Source organism: Eubalaena glacialis, chromosome 19 (assembly GCF_028564815.1).
Source record: "Eubalaena glacialis isolate mEubGla1 chromosome 19, mEubGla1.1.hap2.+ XY, whole genome shotgun sequence".
Classification (NCBI taxonomy): Eukaryota; Metazoa; Chordata; class Mammalia; order Artiodactyla; family Balaenidae; genus Eubalaena; species Eubalaena glacialis.
Window position 1 is genome coordinate 6,079,945 of NC_083734.1, and position 16,545 is coordinate 6,096,489.

At 39.9% G+C, this 16,545-nt stretch overlaps 1 protein-coding gene across 1 annotated transcript in view; it reads right to left on the minus strand.

The window, feature by feature from the left end:
• Positions 1-16,545, minus strand: part of MYOCD (myocardin) — a 254,043-nt gene that overhangs the window by 173,436 nt on the left and 64,062 nt on the right. The window lies entirely within an intron of this gene.

Sequence of the window (16,545 nt, forward strand, 5' to 3'; positions counted from 1 at the left end):
GGCTTCAGGCGTCGTGGCATGTGGGCTTCAGGAGTTGTGGCTTGAGGGGTCTAGAGTGCAGGCTCAGTAGTTGTGGCACACGGGCTTAGGTGCTCCATGGCATGTGGGATCTTCCCGGGACAGGGCTCGAACCCGTGACCCCTGCATTGTCAGGCGGATTCTTAACCACTGCGCCACCAGGTAAGTCCCATGAGCATTTTCTATGTGCCAAACACTACACTAATCATTTTAATTGTATTATCTCACTGAATCCTTAAAACAGCTCTAAGAAGTAGGTATTATTAGTCTGTTTCTTTAAAAGTAACACATCTTAACTGAAAATACTCAGAACAGCTAAGAATAAAACCGATAAAGATTTACCCAAACTGACAAAGATGAGTGCAGATATTTATATTGAAGTAAAATGAAAGATGCAATACTTTACACAGAAAAATAGGAATCGTATTATGTCCTATTATATTTCAAAAAGTATACTCCACCATGAAAATACAGTTCATACACACAACTGAAAACATCACATCAAAGCATACAAAGACTATCAATTAAAAATACAATGAGAAAGAAATAGAAACACAATAATATACTTTAACATATGATTCTTGGTCATTAATAGCTGCAGGAAGTCACAAATAATTAATATTATAATGATTTTAAGTATGGAAACTAATAATAGATACATACCAAATTTGAGCCCTAAAAAATGGAATCCACTTTATTTTAAAATGCTGATGACATATTAATACAAACTGATTCACATATTTATTTACAAAATCAAAACCCTTACAAAACCTTAGTATGTCTATCCCTCAGGGCAGAAATCTTATGATAGCATCATCTAAACATACTATGGTAAAAACAAAAAAACAGAAAAAACCTACCCTATAAATGACTAATGCCAGTTTAAATAAAACAAATCCAATCTCATTAAATTAAGATAAAATACTATGTAAATAGCTTTTGTACTTTTGAGCGGAAAAACTATAACTCTGAACTACAATCATCCCTCAGTATCCATGGGGGATTGGATCCAGGACCCTCTGTGGATACCAAAATCCACGGATGCTCAAGTCTCCTAGTCAGCCCTCTGTATCCATATCTATGGTTCTGCATCCTCGGATTCAGCCAACCGTGAATCAGGTAGAACTGTAGTATTTGTTGAAAAAATCCATGTATACGTGGACCCATGCAGTTCAAACCTGTGTTGTTCAAGGGTCAATTTTACTTTGAAAATGTTGATAGGAAGGCTGCCTATAAAAAACAATGGAATGCTGCCAGAGTGACACTCAGGGGCATTTGCACGGTCTTAAATATGTTCATTGCTATTCAAGAAAAGATGAATACAAAATAATTAAGCATTCAACTAAGATATGCAAAAAGAATAGCAAAATAAGCTTTAGGAAAGCAGAAAGGAGAAAGTAATGAGGAAAGAAGCAACAATTCATTAGGAAAGAGGGAAAAAATTAGAATTTATTGTAAAGGTCTGATAGTTGGACCTTGTTAGTATTGTAACTGAGCCAATCATATAGACAAACTACACATCTAATTTTAAAAAGGAGAGAGAAAATGTAAATGTACAAAATTAGTTACAAGGCAATGATTCTGTGGACAGAAAAGAGTTTAAAAGCGTCGTAAGAGAATACTATTTACTGCTTTATGCTCGTCAGTTTGAAAATCTCAATGAAATGTACGATTTTCTAGGAAAATAGAGATGACAGAAATGGACTGAGGATGAAGCAGACACCTGAGCAGGAAAGAATAACCAGGGAAGGGCTTCCCTGGTGGCGCAGTGGTTAAGAAACCGCCTGCAGTGCTGGAGACACGGGTTCAAGCCCTGGTCCCGGAAGATCCCACATGCCGTGGAGCAACTAAGCTCGCATGCCACAACTACTGAGCCCGCATGCCACAACTACTGAAGCCCACGCGCCTAGAGCCCATGCTCCGCATCAAGAGAAGTCACCCAATGAGAAGCCTGTGCACCGCAACTAGAGAAAGCCTGCGTGCAGTAACAAAGACCCAACGCAGCCAAAAATAATAATAATAATAAATAAATCATAAAAAAAAAAAAAAAAAGAATAACCAGGGAAGAAATTGGAAGTGTGGTCAAAGGCTTACCTCCAAAAAAGGCTCTTGACTCACATGTTTTTATGAACACTTTTTTCCAACTTTTAAGAACAGATAATTCTCGGACTCTGTAAACTGAAAGGACAGAAGAAGATCCAAAGCTTCCTAATTAGTTTCGTAAAGCTATCTTAACCCTGGTTCTAAAACTTGACAACCACAGCACAAGAGAAGAAAAATACAAACTATGTACCCATTGTACGGTCAGAGAGAAAATATTAGGAATGTGAATCTGACATCAAAAAATAATGTTCTGCAGCAAAGTTGCATTTTTTTTCCTAAAGAATGAAAGGATGTGTTAATTTTAGGAAAGCTACTATTAAAATATATTACATAAACAGGCCAGAGGAGGGGAAAATCTTCTAAGCATCATAAGAAAAAATGTATTAGAGAAAATCAAATACCAATATTAGCAAATCAAAAAACGTAACTTTTCACATAAGAAAAAAGGATATATTTTAACCCAGTGAAGATTACATGCAATGATGAAACACCATAGGAGTTTTCATTGGAATCAGGTACACATCTGCCATCACCACAATTATCTCTCTTTTTTTTTTAATTGAAGTGTAGTTGATTTACAATGTCATGCCAATTGCTGTACAGCAAAGTGACTCAGGTATACACATATAGACATTCTTTTCCACTATTGTTTATCACAGCATATTGAATATAGTTCCCTGTGCTATACAGTAGGACCTTGTTGTTTATCCATTCTATATATAGTAGTTTGCATCTACCAACCCCAAACTCCCAGTCCATCTCTCTCCCTCCCCACCATCACCACAATTACACAGTATTTTTTGGAAGTTCTATCCAAAGCAATAAAACAAATGACTGAAAAAAGAGACATCATTAGTGGCAACAAGACCAACTTGTCATTTCCAGATGACGAATGATTGTTCTCCTTGGAAAATCAAGACCATCTACTAAAAATCTACTCAAACTAATAAATTACACAGAACATTGGCAAAAACAAAATAAAGAAGCACCAACTACCACTACCACAAAGCCTCAATGACTCTTTTAAACATTTCAAAAAGCCAAGTAGCATTTTTTTTTAAAAAAGAGACTTATTCAAATGAATAAAAAATACACAAAATAGCAAGGAATAAATTAAAAAAGAAACACTCAGGGTCTATGTGAAAAAATACTACAAAACTTTATCAAGATATATTAAAGAAACAAAAGTAAAATAAATTTTATTCCTAGAAGGAAAGATATTAATTTATAAATGTAAGTCTTTCCCCAAATAATAGGTAAGTTTAAGGTATTTCCAATAAACTTCATCATGATGTTATTTTGTAACATGAAAAAGTGATTCTGAAGATTATTCAAAAACCTAAAGGAACAAGGATAGGCAATTTTATTTAAAAGAGGAGCAATGCAGGGACATTGCTAAACTGTTCATAAAATTACAATCATCAGAACAATGTGGTAATATCATAGGATAAAGAGAGCCATGGAACAGAACAGAAAGGCCAAAAAAGTATATGATAGAAGTAAACTCCCAAGTAATTGGAGAAATGATGCATTAATTAGTAAATGTTACTAGAAAACTTGGTTATTAGTTTTAAAGATCAGTTATATCCCTAATAGCAAAATAACACTAATAAAAAATTTTCCAAATGGATCAGATATTTGAATAAAACATAAAATCATAACAGAGCTAAAAGAAAATATGAATGTTTAAGACAGAAGCAATTCTTAACTAAAAATATTTAAAGTAAGGAACAATAAATAGTTTGGGTATATAGAAATTAAAGACATCCAAACCTTTATAAAAGTACATGGCACTACACAGGGAATAATAGAATATTTACGATAAGCAAAGGGTTAATATCCTCAACATGTACATTCCCTCTCCCTCTCTCTCCATATACATATATATGTATATATTATGTGTGTATATATACATATATATATATATATATATATATATATATATATGTATATATACCTGTATATACCTCTATGGAGGGAGGGGGAGAGAGAGAAAAACATATATATACACACACACATATATGTATTTATACACACTTACATATGTCAAAGAGTAAATGACAATCACCCTAACATAAACATTGCCAGTTCACTAATGAGGAAAAAAGCAACTTTTTAATAAATATTAAAAAATTCTATTATGAAAAATGTTAATAAATGTGAAAAAATACAACCTACATAGTTATCAAAAGTACAAATGAAACAACCTATAGGTTATCACAGTACCAAAGATAAAGATACAGTATTTCTCTCAGTCTCCCAATGTGGGAGATGAGAATTCAAAAGCTACCAATGGAAAACTGGTAAAACAGCAGCGAAGAGCAATTAGACAGTTGGACTGGAGACCATTTGGATCGTGACAATCCCTCCTCTTCCACTTTCTAGGTGTGAAAACTTGGCATGTTATTAGTTGTTCTGTGGTGTAATTTCCTCTTCTGAAACATGAGGAAAACAACCATCGTCACCTTTATTACTACAGGGATAAAATGATTTAGCACATCTTAAGTACTTAGAATAGTGCAGGGTATACAGTCAGTGCTGAATAAATATAAATACTTTAAAAAATACCTTTTTATGTGTATAATCATTGATCCCATAATTTCACTCCAATGCCCTGAGAAAATAATCAGAGATGTGTATATTGGTTTGCATGAGTGAATGATTATAACAGCTTTACTTATAATGCCAAGGAACTAAAAACAACTTCAATTTTGAAAGTTTAGGGATTGGTGTAATACATTTTGACCCATCCAAAAGTTGATAAGAGGCAGACATCAGAATTACATACTCAAAGAATATTTAAGGACATGAAGCAATGCTCGCAATACTTTGAAAAAGCTAGATAAAAAATTATATGAATTTTAGTTTCTAAATATATATACATACATACATATATGTTCAGAAATACTATGAGTATAGAATTAAATGTTAATTGTGGTTATCTCTGGGTTGTGAGGTTATGAACGAATTTAATCAATATTTTTCTGTAGTTTTTTTTTTTTCTTCAATTTTCCAATGCACATAAATGATTTTTATAATCTGGGGAAAATGTCACTTCAGGAATATTGCCACACTGTCACTTAATCACTAATTCTCTATCATGAACTTCCCCGCACACCTCTGCTCTGACTTACGGATTCCATTTTGCTGCCATGACTGATTCCCTTCCAACCCGGGAGGCCTCCCTGAGAACAGCCAGGGGCAGCTCCTTCAGGGTGCAGTTACTGCATATTCTTTGCAACCTTTTTTTCAGCCACCATCTCCATCAGTTGCTCTACTAAAAGTGCCACCTAAATGTCATTTAATCATCATACCCAATTCAACATACTGTTCACGTACCGTTGCCCATACGCCGGGCACTGGGGACTGTGGGTTACAATTTGTAAGACACAGTCCCTGCTTCCAAGAGCGGCAAACACGTAGGAAAGACCTGCCCAAAGTTTCATTCAATGTCACATCACCGTTTTACAAAGATCACCCCCCGTTATCTACCTCCTTACTGATAACCTCAACTTCTGCAGCACCAAGGTTGCCAAATTTAGCAACTAAAAATACCGCAGGGGACAAACATTGCATGGGGCACACTTAAACAGTTATTCAAATTTATTTGAAATTCAAGTTTAACAGGGCGTCCTGTATTTCATCTGGCAACTTGCTGGATTCTCATATCTAATCAGCAGAGTCTAAATTCGAACCTAATCTCTTGCTTTTAGTCTGACTGCCCTAAGAAACTGCTGCATTTGGGGTCTCATTTGCTTTTGCGTTTGTGTGTGTCTGAATATTTCAATGAGCTTGGTGCAGTTGAATTCTTGTTTTGCTTCTGGAGTGGTGTCAGGCGTCACCTCTGGTTAATGGCCCTCTGTGAATTAGTGGAGTAACCCCAGGGGCCCTCAGAGCACTCAGATGTGGATGCAGGTCAGAGGGAGCTCTGCGCTGCCTTGGGCCCCCGTAGATGGGCAGCACACCTTCCTGCTTCTGCTGGAAGAGCTCTTCACCCCGATGGCCGTGTTGCGAACCCCACGGACAGCCGTGCTTTACCTGCAGACGCATTTGGTCTCCGTCCAACTCTGCAGGCACACGGTCTGACAAGATGCTCAAGGCTGTCAGGCCCTAACCCACACCCGCTCCACAGCCCACCTCTGGAACGAACAAAGAAATGCTTCCCGCTGAGCTGGGGTCTGGTTCCTGCAACAGGGCTTTGCCCTCCAGCATTCCCGGTTGGCCTCCAGCATGGGGGAGACCCTTATCCCAGGGCTCTAGGACGAACTGCTTCAGGATGGAGGGGCCTGAGGTGGGGTTAGGGGCCCCCCCCCCCCGCCTTCTAGGAAGCCCCCGCTTGAGTGGCAGACTCAGTTCTGAGGAATGGCATTTCAGGCGTCTGTTGAGTCCACACTGGCTGGTGCATCCCATTCCAGGCTGCAGGGATACAAAGTGAGGAATCCACACGGCTCCCTGTTCCACTCAGCCCGTGGCCGGAGGAAACGTCATCGCGAACCCTTAGATTTAGCTGGTCCCAGGGAGAGTAGCTAGCATGTTGGCAGAAATTGTCCCCTCCCTTTGTAATGCTCAGGAAGCATGAGATTCCGTATGTATCAGACGACCTCAATATTCAGAGAGGTCTGGAGGTTATTCAGGAAAAGCCACGCCTCTTAAACTGCTTTGGCTTTGTGCCTAGAGCATAGGCACACAGGGCACTGGGGTGGCAGGGGTTATTTCATCATCCTTGTACATTTCTCATCATCCATCTCCTGTACTGAAATCTGCCAGAGAGGAGCCCGCCCTCCCCGCTCTGCTGTTCTCTATCATCTCTGGTGCAGCAGGCAGACAGATGGATACAGGTGTGTCTGATACAGGTGGGAGTCGGGAGGTCTTCGTTGCGCCTTTTCAAGCCCTCCGCCAGGGACAGCCTTGGCATCTGTCTCCTGGCTGCCTGGCTGGCCTGCCAGGCTTCTTGGCTGGGAAAGTAGCATTTTGGGGTCACCCGAGAGGAAGGAGTGTAGAGCTGGTGGTCTGGTGCCAACCTGGCGTGCAGGTTCAGTGCCTGCTCACCTGGAGCGATGCGCAGCCGCCTGCCCGCCAGTCTCCCCGCCCCACCCCCTCCCTCCGGCGGCAGTGGAGGGGGTGTTTAAGTGTCTGCTATGCCTCCATAGACAGGGGGTGGGGGGCTCCCGGCCCTGCTCTGTCTCAGCTGCTGTTATCACCTCCGCATTCAAGTCCTATCAGGCAGGGCCTGTGCCTTTGAGACTGGTGTGTTGTTTCCAGGGCGTGGGCGCTGGTCCAGGACACCTCTGTTGCTGCAGTACAAAGCAAGTGAGAGGCAGCAAGGCTCCTGGTCAGGACGGCCCCTCTGTCTGTCCCTGCCTGTCTGTCTGAGGTCGGGGTTGGTGAGCAGCAAGACTAAGGGGTGTCCAGGCTGAGAAGGGCGGTGGAGGGGGTCTCGCTAGAATTTCACAAGCTGAGCTTTGAGAGATTCAGAAAACAGCTGAATAAAACCCCTGAACCTATGGCGAGCTCCGTGTTCATTAAAAGAGGGTTGATTCTGCTCCTACAAAAACAAACAGTTCCTCCAGGCTGGGGCTTGTTCGTGTTATTGTTCAGTGCCAGGATACTGTGACTTTTTGAGAAACGAATTATTTTAAGACCAGCCCCAGGAGGTGTGGCTGACTTCAGCTGCAAACATAAATTTAAAACGACGGAGTCCTTAGAAGATTTATGGTTTGGCTCTTTGCAGTTCTTTAAGATGCTGCATTTAATAAGCAATAGGGTCGGATCGGAGTTGTACGTACCTCGAAACTGAATTCAACTGCTCTGACTTGATCTCATACTGAACAAAGTAACACATTTGTGTTTGTGTGGCTCCAAATAAAGTTCACTACTTTGAGGTTAACACCTATTAAGTTATCTTTCTCTCTCTCTCTCATTCCATGATTTCATAAGCATCTTCCTTGTGTTGTACTGGGCAGCAGGATACAAAGAGAAATAAGCTATGCCATCAATCAACCCTAGAGAAGCTTGTGAAGGGAGACAGACTCGCAAACAACCGTGAGGAGTGAAGTATTAAAAATGGGAGGTTGACACCACGTCTGGGGAACACTGGCACTTCTGGTGACTTAGTGGTCCAAACAGATATGAAGCCCCTTCCTTTAATATAAGCAATAGGAATGCTACATAAAATAGAAAAATATATTTTTAATACATAGAAGAAGTGATAAGAAAGGAAAAAAAAAAAAGGAAAAATTAAAATCCAAGTGGTAAGAGTAACCAGAAACCCCAGGTCCACATGCAGACCAGGAATTTAATGCCCAGGTGGAAAAACGGGGCACACAGAGGATACAAGAGAGGCAGAACTAGGACCCTAGAGACCCGTGTCTCTGGGAGCACCCTGTGGTCTAGGAGGGGCTCGCTGGCTCAGGGAGGTGGGGAGGAGGCTGGCCTTCAGTGGGATGCCTTGGATGGGAAAACTAAAAATTCTCCTATAAGAAGTTGGATGCCCTGCCCCACATACAGGTGCAAAGTCCAAATTTACAAAACCTGTGCAGAAAACACAAACCTGCAACCTGAAAAATGAACGTAGAAACTGGTTCAGCACCTGGTGAACTGGTGAATAATTTAGGACCTGGGGACCTCCTACTCCCTGTTCTGGATTCACTCCAGGCTTTGGCTTAGAGTCTGCCTGCTATTTAAGTTCTGCCAGAGTTGTAGGTGACTTTGACGTCCACGTGGAGGGCTGACCCAATACCCCGGGACCTTCTCTGTGACCCTGCCATCCTCAGGCCAGCGAGGCCCCCATGTGCATGGCTGCTCCCCGCTACAGCTCTGGCATCGTGGATTCAGGCTTCGCTCACCAACGGTGACCCCTCCCCTTAGAGTCTGTTTAGCTCCGTCACTCTCAGGACATCAGCTCTGTCCTCCCTAGACACCTTCCTCTCTACCAGCCTCCCTGTGTGTGTATGTGACTATTTTAGAGAGAAAGGATATTACTTTATTGATGTAAGTATAATATAGTATATATTGCAATGTAGTAGGAAATAAATTCTTGAAACGTGATAATGTTTGACTAATTCTGAATATTAAAGATGGTTAAAGAACTTGGGGGAAATTTTACTTTAATAAACAGAAAACAGTCACATAGTGATTCCTATTTTTGTAAATAAAGAAAAGGCATGGTATTATGCTTAGGGTTTGTTTTCTTCTTAGAAAACCCTAGGAATCAACACCTTTTTTTTTTTTAAAAGGGCTATTTTTCATAGGGAACTCTACTCAGTACTCTGTAATGACCTATATGGGAAACGAATCCAATAAAGAGTGGATATATGTATAACTGATTCACTCTGCTGTACAGCAGAAACTAACACAACATTGTAAATCAACTATACTCCAATAAAAATTTATTTTAAAAAAAGTTTAGGGCTTCCCTGGTGGCACAGTGGTTAAGAATCCACTTGCCATTGCAGGGGACATGGGTTCAAGCCCTGGTCCGGGAAGATCCCACATGCCGCGGAGCAACTAAGCCCGTGCTCCGCAGCAGCTGAGCCTGCACTCTAGAGCCCGTGTGCCACAACTACTGAGCCCGAGTGCCACAACTACTGAAACCCGCACGCCTAGAGCCCATGCTCTGCAACAAGAGAAGCCACCGCAATGAGAAGCCCGCGCACCGCGATGAAGAGTAGCCCCCGCACGCGGCAACTAGAGAAAGCCTGGGCGCAGCAACGGAGACCCAACGCAGCCAAAAATAAATAAAATAAAATAAATAAATTTATTTTTAAAAAAAGTTTAAAAAGGGCTATTTTTTTAAATAATATCATAGGGAGATGTCAACCAGGCAGGCAAACTGCTACAGCTCAGATAAATATGACTGAGAGATTACACGCCTGCCAACAACTGAAGTCCTGTGTGCCAGACCCTGCTAGATACGTTGTGTATACTCTTTATATGTATATGTATATGTCATATACTTTGTATATAACATATATGTATTAATTTATTGTGGCTGCTATAACAGATTACTGCAAATTTGGTGGCTTAAAACAGAAATTTATTCTCTTCCAGTTCTGGAGGCTCAATGTCTGAAGCCAGCATCACTGATCTGAAGGTGTCAGCCAGGCCACTGTCCCTCCAGAGGCTCTAGGGATAATCTGTTCCTTGCCCCTTGCAGTGTCTGGCAGCTGCCGCTATTCCTTGGCTTGTGGCTGCATGACTCCAATCTCTGTCTCTGTCTTCACACTGCAGTCCCATCTTCTGTGGTGTAGTCTCCCTCTGCCTTCTACTTCTAAGGATACATGTGATGGCATTTAGGGTCCCATAAGATAATTCAGAATAATCTCCCCATCTCAAAAATCCTTAATTCAGTCACACCTGCAGAGTCCTTTTTTGCCACATAAAGTAACATTCACAGATTCCAGGGATTAGGACATGGATATCTTGGCGGGCGCAGGGGCATTATTCAGCCTGTTGCACCCTATAATGTGAAATAATTCAAGATAGTGAAACTGAAGTCCACTGAAATATAGGTAACCTGTCCAAAATCATACAAACTGCACTTACAGCTATGTGATCCCAAAACCTGGCTTCATTTTCTTACCCACAAAGGCCTCAAAATACAAGGAAAAATTAAAATAAGGGGATATCAAAAAATCTACAAACAATAAATGCTGGAGAGGGTGTGGAGAAAAGGGAACCCTCTTGCAGTGTTGGTGGGAATGTAAATTGATACAGCCACTATGGAGAACAGTATGGAGGTTCCTTAAAAAACTAAAAATAGAACTCCCATACGACCCAGCAATCCCACTACTGGGCATATACTCTGAGAAAACCATAATTCAAAAAGAGTCATGTACCACAATGTTCACTGCAGCACTATTTACAATAGCCAGGACATGGAAGTAACCTAAGTGTCCATCGACAGATGAATGGATAAAGAAGATGGGGCACGTATATACAATGGAATATTACTCAGCCATAAAAAGAAATGAAACTGAGTTATCTGTAGTGAGGTGGATGGACCTAGAGTCTGTCATACAGAGTGAAGTCAGAAAGAGAAAAACAAATACCGTATGCTAACACATATATATGGAATCTTAAAAAAAAAAAAGGTTCTGATGAACCTAGGGCAAGACAGGAATAAAGACACAGACGTACAGAATGGACTTGAGGACACAGGGAGGGGGAAGGGTAAGCTGGGACGAAGTGAGAGAGTGGCATGGACATATATACACTACCAAATGTAAAATAGATAGGTAATGGGAAACAGCCACATAGCACAGGGAGATCAGCTCGGTGCTTTGTGACCACCTAGAGGGGTGGGATAGGGAAGGTGGGAGGGAGACGCAAGAGGGAGGAGATATGGGGATATATGTATATGTATAGCTGATTCACTTTGTTATAAAGCAGAAACTAACACTCCATTGTAAAGCAATAAAGATGTTAAAAAAAAAAATAAGGGGACAAATGTCACTGTTGCTTTTCTTTGCTGTCAATCATTCTTCACGTGTATTACAAATATTTTAATTGCCTTGAAGAAGAAACGGAAGGTTTTGTGTGAGGCACTTTCAGAAATGTCATCTTTCAGCAGCCTGCACACATAGGCCTGGCCTGCTCGTCAAAGTGGCCTCTCCCCAGATGAGTTATAGTAAATCTGAATTATCGAAGAAAAAAAAAACATCCAATTGCAGGAAGTACTTACACCATAAGATTTCCCTTTAAGGTTTCACAAGCTTAGAAAATCAGTTTCACTCAGACTTAAAAAGATGGGAAGAGGAGGGAAGACTTATTTTTCTTGGTAAGAAGGTTTTCAGCACACCTTACAATTAACAAAGTGAAGTATTTTTTCCTCTCTTCTTTAAAATCATCGGTAGGAGTATTAATCATGTAAGCAATCTCTACGCAACTAGCATATCTCTGTGTAGCTGTTAGTGAATTACAGCTAAGGGCTCTGCAAAAGTCTCTCTTGGTAAAATATAAGCAAATTGTGTTCCGATGAGAATGACGGTGATTTGTTTACTGAATGTGCAGCGTGTAGTAGACATTGTTCCAAGGGTTTTAAAACAATTAAATCATGAGTAGCTATTATTATTTCCATTTTGCAATTAAGGAAACTGATGAGAAGTCATGTAACTTGCCCAGGGTCACATAAATGGGAAGTGATGGAGTTGGTATTGCATTCAAGGCTATCCGACTCCAGAGAATGCACTGTTGATGACTACACTATTGAAACCTAGCACAAAACATGCATAGTATAAAACATAATTTATATATTGTGATAGGTAATTATTAGTATCATTTGTCCAAGAGTTTGATGACTACAGATATCCCTATATCATCAGGTTTACGCAGGTACAAAACTTCCAACATTCTCGAAGTTAAGTGAGAAAAAGGAAACTATACCCAACAACATCTTTACAAACCATGAACTCTCTTTTATCTGATTTTTCTTTTTTCACTTCCTATGCTTTGATATTTGGCCATGCAGTAGGTGTGTCAGAACATATTGGGGTCGCCATTTCTCAATCAGCCACCTCCTTCAGACAGCTGGGTCTAAATGTTCCTACATACATGTAGCTCAAATCACCCATCATCTGAGACCTTGGCAGGCATTGCTGGAGAACTTGGCCTCAGAAGGTGACATAGTTTTATAATAAAATCTATTTTTGTTGGAAAGCCGCTGGACCAGTACTCAGACCTCTTGCTTAGATGCTGACTCCCAGCTGTTAGGCATTTTGGCTGGGGTCCCAACCTGACCTTCTGGGCTTTGCCCTCCAGAGTGAAAGCAGTTGCCAGCACCAGTCCCCTCTTGGAGTTACCAACTTGAGTTTGTCTTGCCCTCTTCCTTAAGAACTCTTCTGAATGTCCATGTTCAATATTCAATACGTGTTGGTTATCACGGTTTTCTCTACAAGTAGAATTTTAATGTGGTCCAGCATCTAAATCCCAATTCCTTGGTTTCAGGTTGACATTTCTCTAGTGGCTACTGATGAACACCTTTTCACGTGCTTATTTCTCCCTGATGTATGTCCACTTTGGTTAAGTGTCTATTCAAATATTTTGACAATTTTTTAATTGGCGTGTATATTTTCTTACTACAGAGTACTGAGTGTTCTTTATATAGTGGGATACAAATTCTTTGTCAGAATGTGATTTAAAATTCAAGTCTATAGCATTTTTTTTTTCATTCTTTTAAACAGTGTCTTTCTCAGGGCAAGATTTTAAATTTTGATACATTTTAATCTATCTTTTTTTGTTTGTTTTATGGAGGATGGTTTTGGTATCATATCTAACAGCTCTCTGTCTAACCAAAGGTCATGAAGATTTTCTTCTAAAATTTTAATCGTTTTACATTTAAATCTACCATGCATTTCAGTTAATCTTTTATAAGGTGTGAGGCTTAGATAGAGGTTTATCTTCTTGTATGTGAATGCCAAATTGTTTCAACACCATTTCTTGAAAAGACCATAAATGACCTAAAGTCACTCAAAATATAATAGAAAACCTGAATAGCTCCATAACTTTTAAGGAAATCGAATTAGGCATTAAAAGAAAATTTTCTAAGAAAATTCTCCAGGCCCAGATGTTTTCACTGGAAAATTTTATCAAACATGTTTGAAAGAAATAACACCAATGTTATAATCTCTCTTCCCAATTAAATTTATGAGGTCCATCATTACTGATTCTAAGACCAGACAGAAAAAGTACAAAAAGAAATAAAAAACTGGAGACTAAAATTCCTTATGAACATAGATGCAAAATTCTAAATAATTTTTAAAAAGCGAATTGTATCTAATAATGTATAAAAAGAAGAATGGACCACAACTGTGTGAAGTTTATCTTGGGAATGTAAGCCTAGTTCAGTATTCAAAAAATCAATCAACGTATCCACCAAAATAGCAGTCTAAAATAGAATGAATACCACGTGATCATATCAATTCATGCAGGGAAAAAACATCTGACAGAATTCAACGTCCATTCATGATCTAAACTCCCAGCAAACTCAGAAGAAAAGGGAACCTCCTCAGTCTGATAAAGAGCATCGAAATAAAACTACTGCAACTAACATCATAATTAATGATGAAACACTTAATGCTTCCTCCCAGAAGATTTGGAGGAAAGCAAGTGATGCCCTATTTAATATCACACTGCAGGTCTTAGCCAGTCCAGTAGAAAACAGTAAATAGGAACCACAGAAGCTTTACATCTCAAATGACACAGAGACATAATGAAAGCAAAAATAACTGGCCAGTTGGAGGAAATATTCTGAATGGAAAGGAAAAATAACGAGACTATATAAGGCATACAAATGTGCTCTGATTATTATTTTTTTGGGGGGGAAGGAAAATATTATAGTATTCCATATTTAAGAGGATATTGATAGAAGATGAGACTAAAGGAGGTAAATCATTTTCTGAGAGTTTCAGAAATGTAATGGAAGTTTCCAGGCAATAAAAGAAAGTCTGAAGAGCAAAGGGATTAAAACGTATCACTGATGAGAATGTGAATAAAAGCTACTCGTTTTCAATCAGTATAAAGTAGTACAGAAGGAAAGGGTTAAGATTTCTGGTCGTTAAGATGAATGGAAAAGGTGCTTACTTGTATCTAGGAACTTGTATTTTTATATCTAGCTTTAAACCTTCTAAAATGTAATGCCATGGTAACAGTAGTGTTATGTTTTGCTGTTTAAATAAACTGAAAAGTTCTATTTTTGATAGAAAAAACAATTATTGAGAGCACAATCAGGCTTATCTATGTTTCTCACTTAAATACTCTTAGGGGATGTTCAGCTTTGGCATCAAAGCCGTTGAATATCGTGGTTAAGACTTGTTCTCGTTTTGGCTGGAATTCTGGCTCCAGTTATGGTGGTGTGACCTTGGCCAAGCTACCTAACCTCTTTGTGTTTCAGTTTCCAAAGCTGTAAAATACAGAAGATAATAATAAGACCTGTTTCACAGGTTGTTAGAGGACCTAATAGGTAACACCTGTAAGGTGCTTAGAATAGGGCTTGGCAAGAAGGAAGGATAGATTAAGTATCATTAACTTTCACTATTATTTACCACCTGGTGATAAATTATCTGAATTGAAGACACTTTCCCTAAGGGAAAAACAATCACAAAATTAAAAAACATACATTGAAAACCCTTACTTTTAATGTGACAGTAAATATGCCATGGGTCCTATTTTTTTGTTTCTAGCAACTGTGCCCATGTACTCCAGGGAAGACAGATTTAGAAACGGGGAGAAATTAGGATGAGAATGCAGATTTTGAGGGAAACCAGGCATGGTCTGCTAGTTGAAGACAGAACTTCTTGTGCCCCAAACCTACAACCTCCCAGTTTTTTACTTTTCTTCTAAGGTACGAAACTGAGCTAATAATCCAGCTCCCAGACACTGATGGGCAGTTCAGGACTTTCATGAATTAGTTTTCTCTGTCCTCTTCCACACATTGCCTTTTATTTTCCCTTTGTGGACTCCCACTTTCCTCGGCTGCCTGGAGAAGCTTAGCCACTAGGCTTTGGGGACAAGTACTCACTCACTGCAACAGAGACGGGCTAGGTGTTCACCTTTTCTCTTTCCTTCCTGGGCACACAGCTAGGTGACTCGCTTATAATTAAGGCTTGCCCTGTGGCTGGGTTCTTGAATGTGGGTCCAAGCAATCTACACTCTTCTCAAACTAAAAACTGCTCCATGATCTTTCTTTTTCTTCCATCAGGTGGAGGTCTCAGGAGCTCTGGAAGTGGAGGAGCCATGAGATGGAAGAATTCTAGGTCCCTGAGAACCTGTGTGGGGTACAGCTGTCCTCCCCCATTGACTTACTTTATCTTAATTGTGCTCAGCCACCGAGCTATTAGAGGTCTTTCTATAGAGTTGCTCTATCTTAGCTATAGACACTCCTCTTCCCTGTCTTTCTGGGCACTTTTATTGAATATTTTCGTGCTGCAGACTGTAATTTTCCCTTAACTACAGTGTGAGTTCTGACACCAGGGTTGTGCTAATTGGGGGTTATACTGATTGGGGGTAGGCAAAGCCTTCTACAGGGTCCAGCCCAACTTCTGGGAACTTTAACATTTTGGGCCAGAGACCCAACTCAAAATTCTTTCTTTGTTTCTACCTGTCACTCTTACCTACACATCCTTTCCCTTTGAGAGCTGCACCTCTGGGATTTCATTATTTCAAGGCCCTCTGGACTAGGTGCCGTCTTAATATGCCCTTAGCGCAATCTAGTATTATTATTATTATTAATCTACTATCAATATAATTTTAACAATGAGCATGTAAAGAAGTAGCCAAGGGACAGTCAAGTGACTAGACAGGTATGCTCAAAAGAAAGGACTTTAAGACACCTTGTAATCTGATATAATTGGTTCATGAATCTTCTCACACATACATCAGTAAGACATTTCTACACTAGACACTGAAGTAAGTACAATGAATTATGTG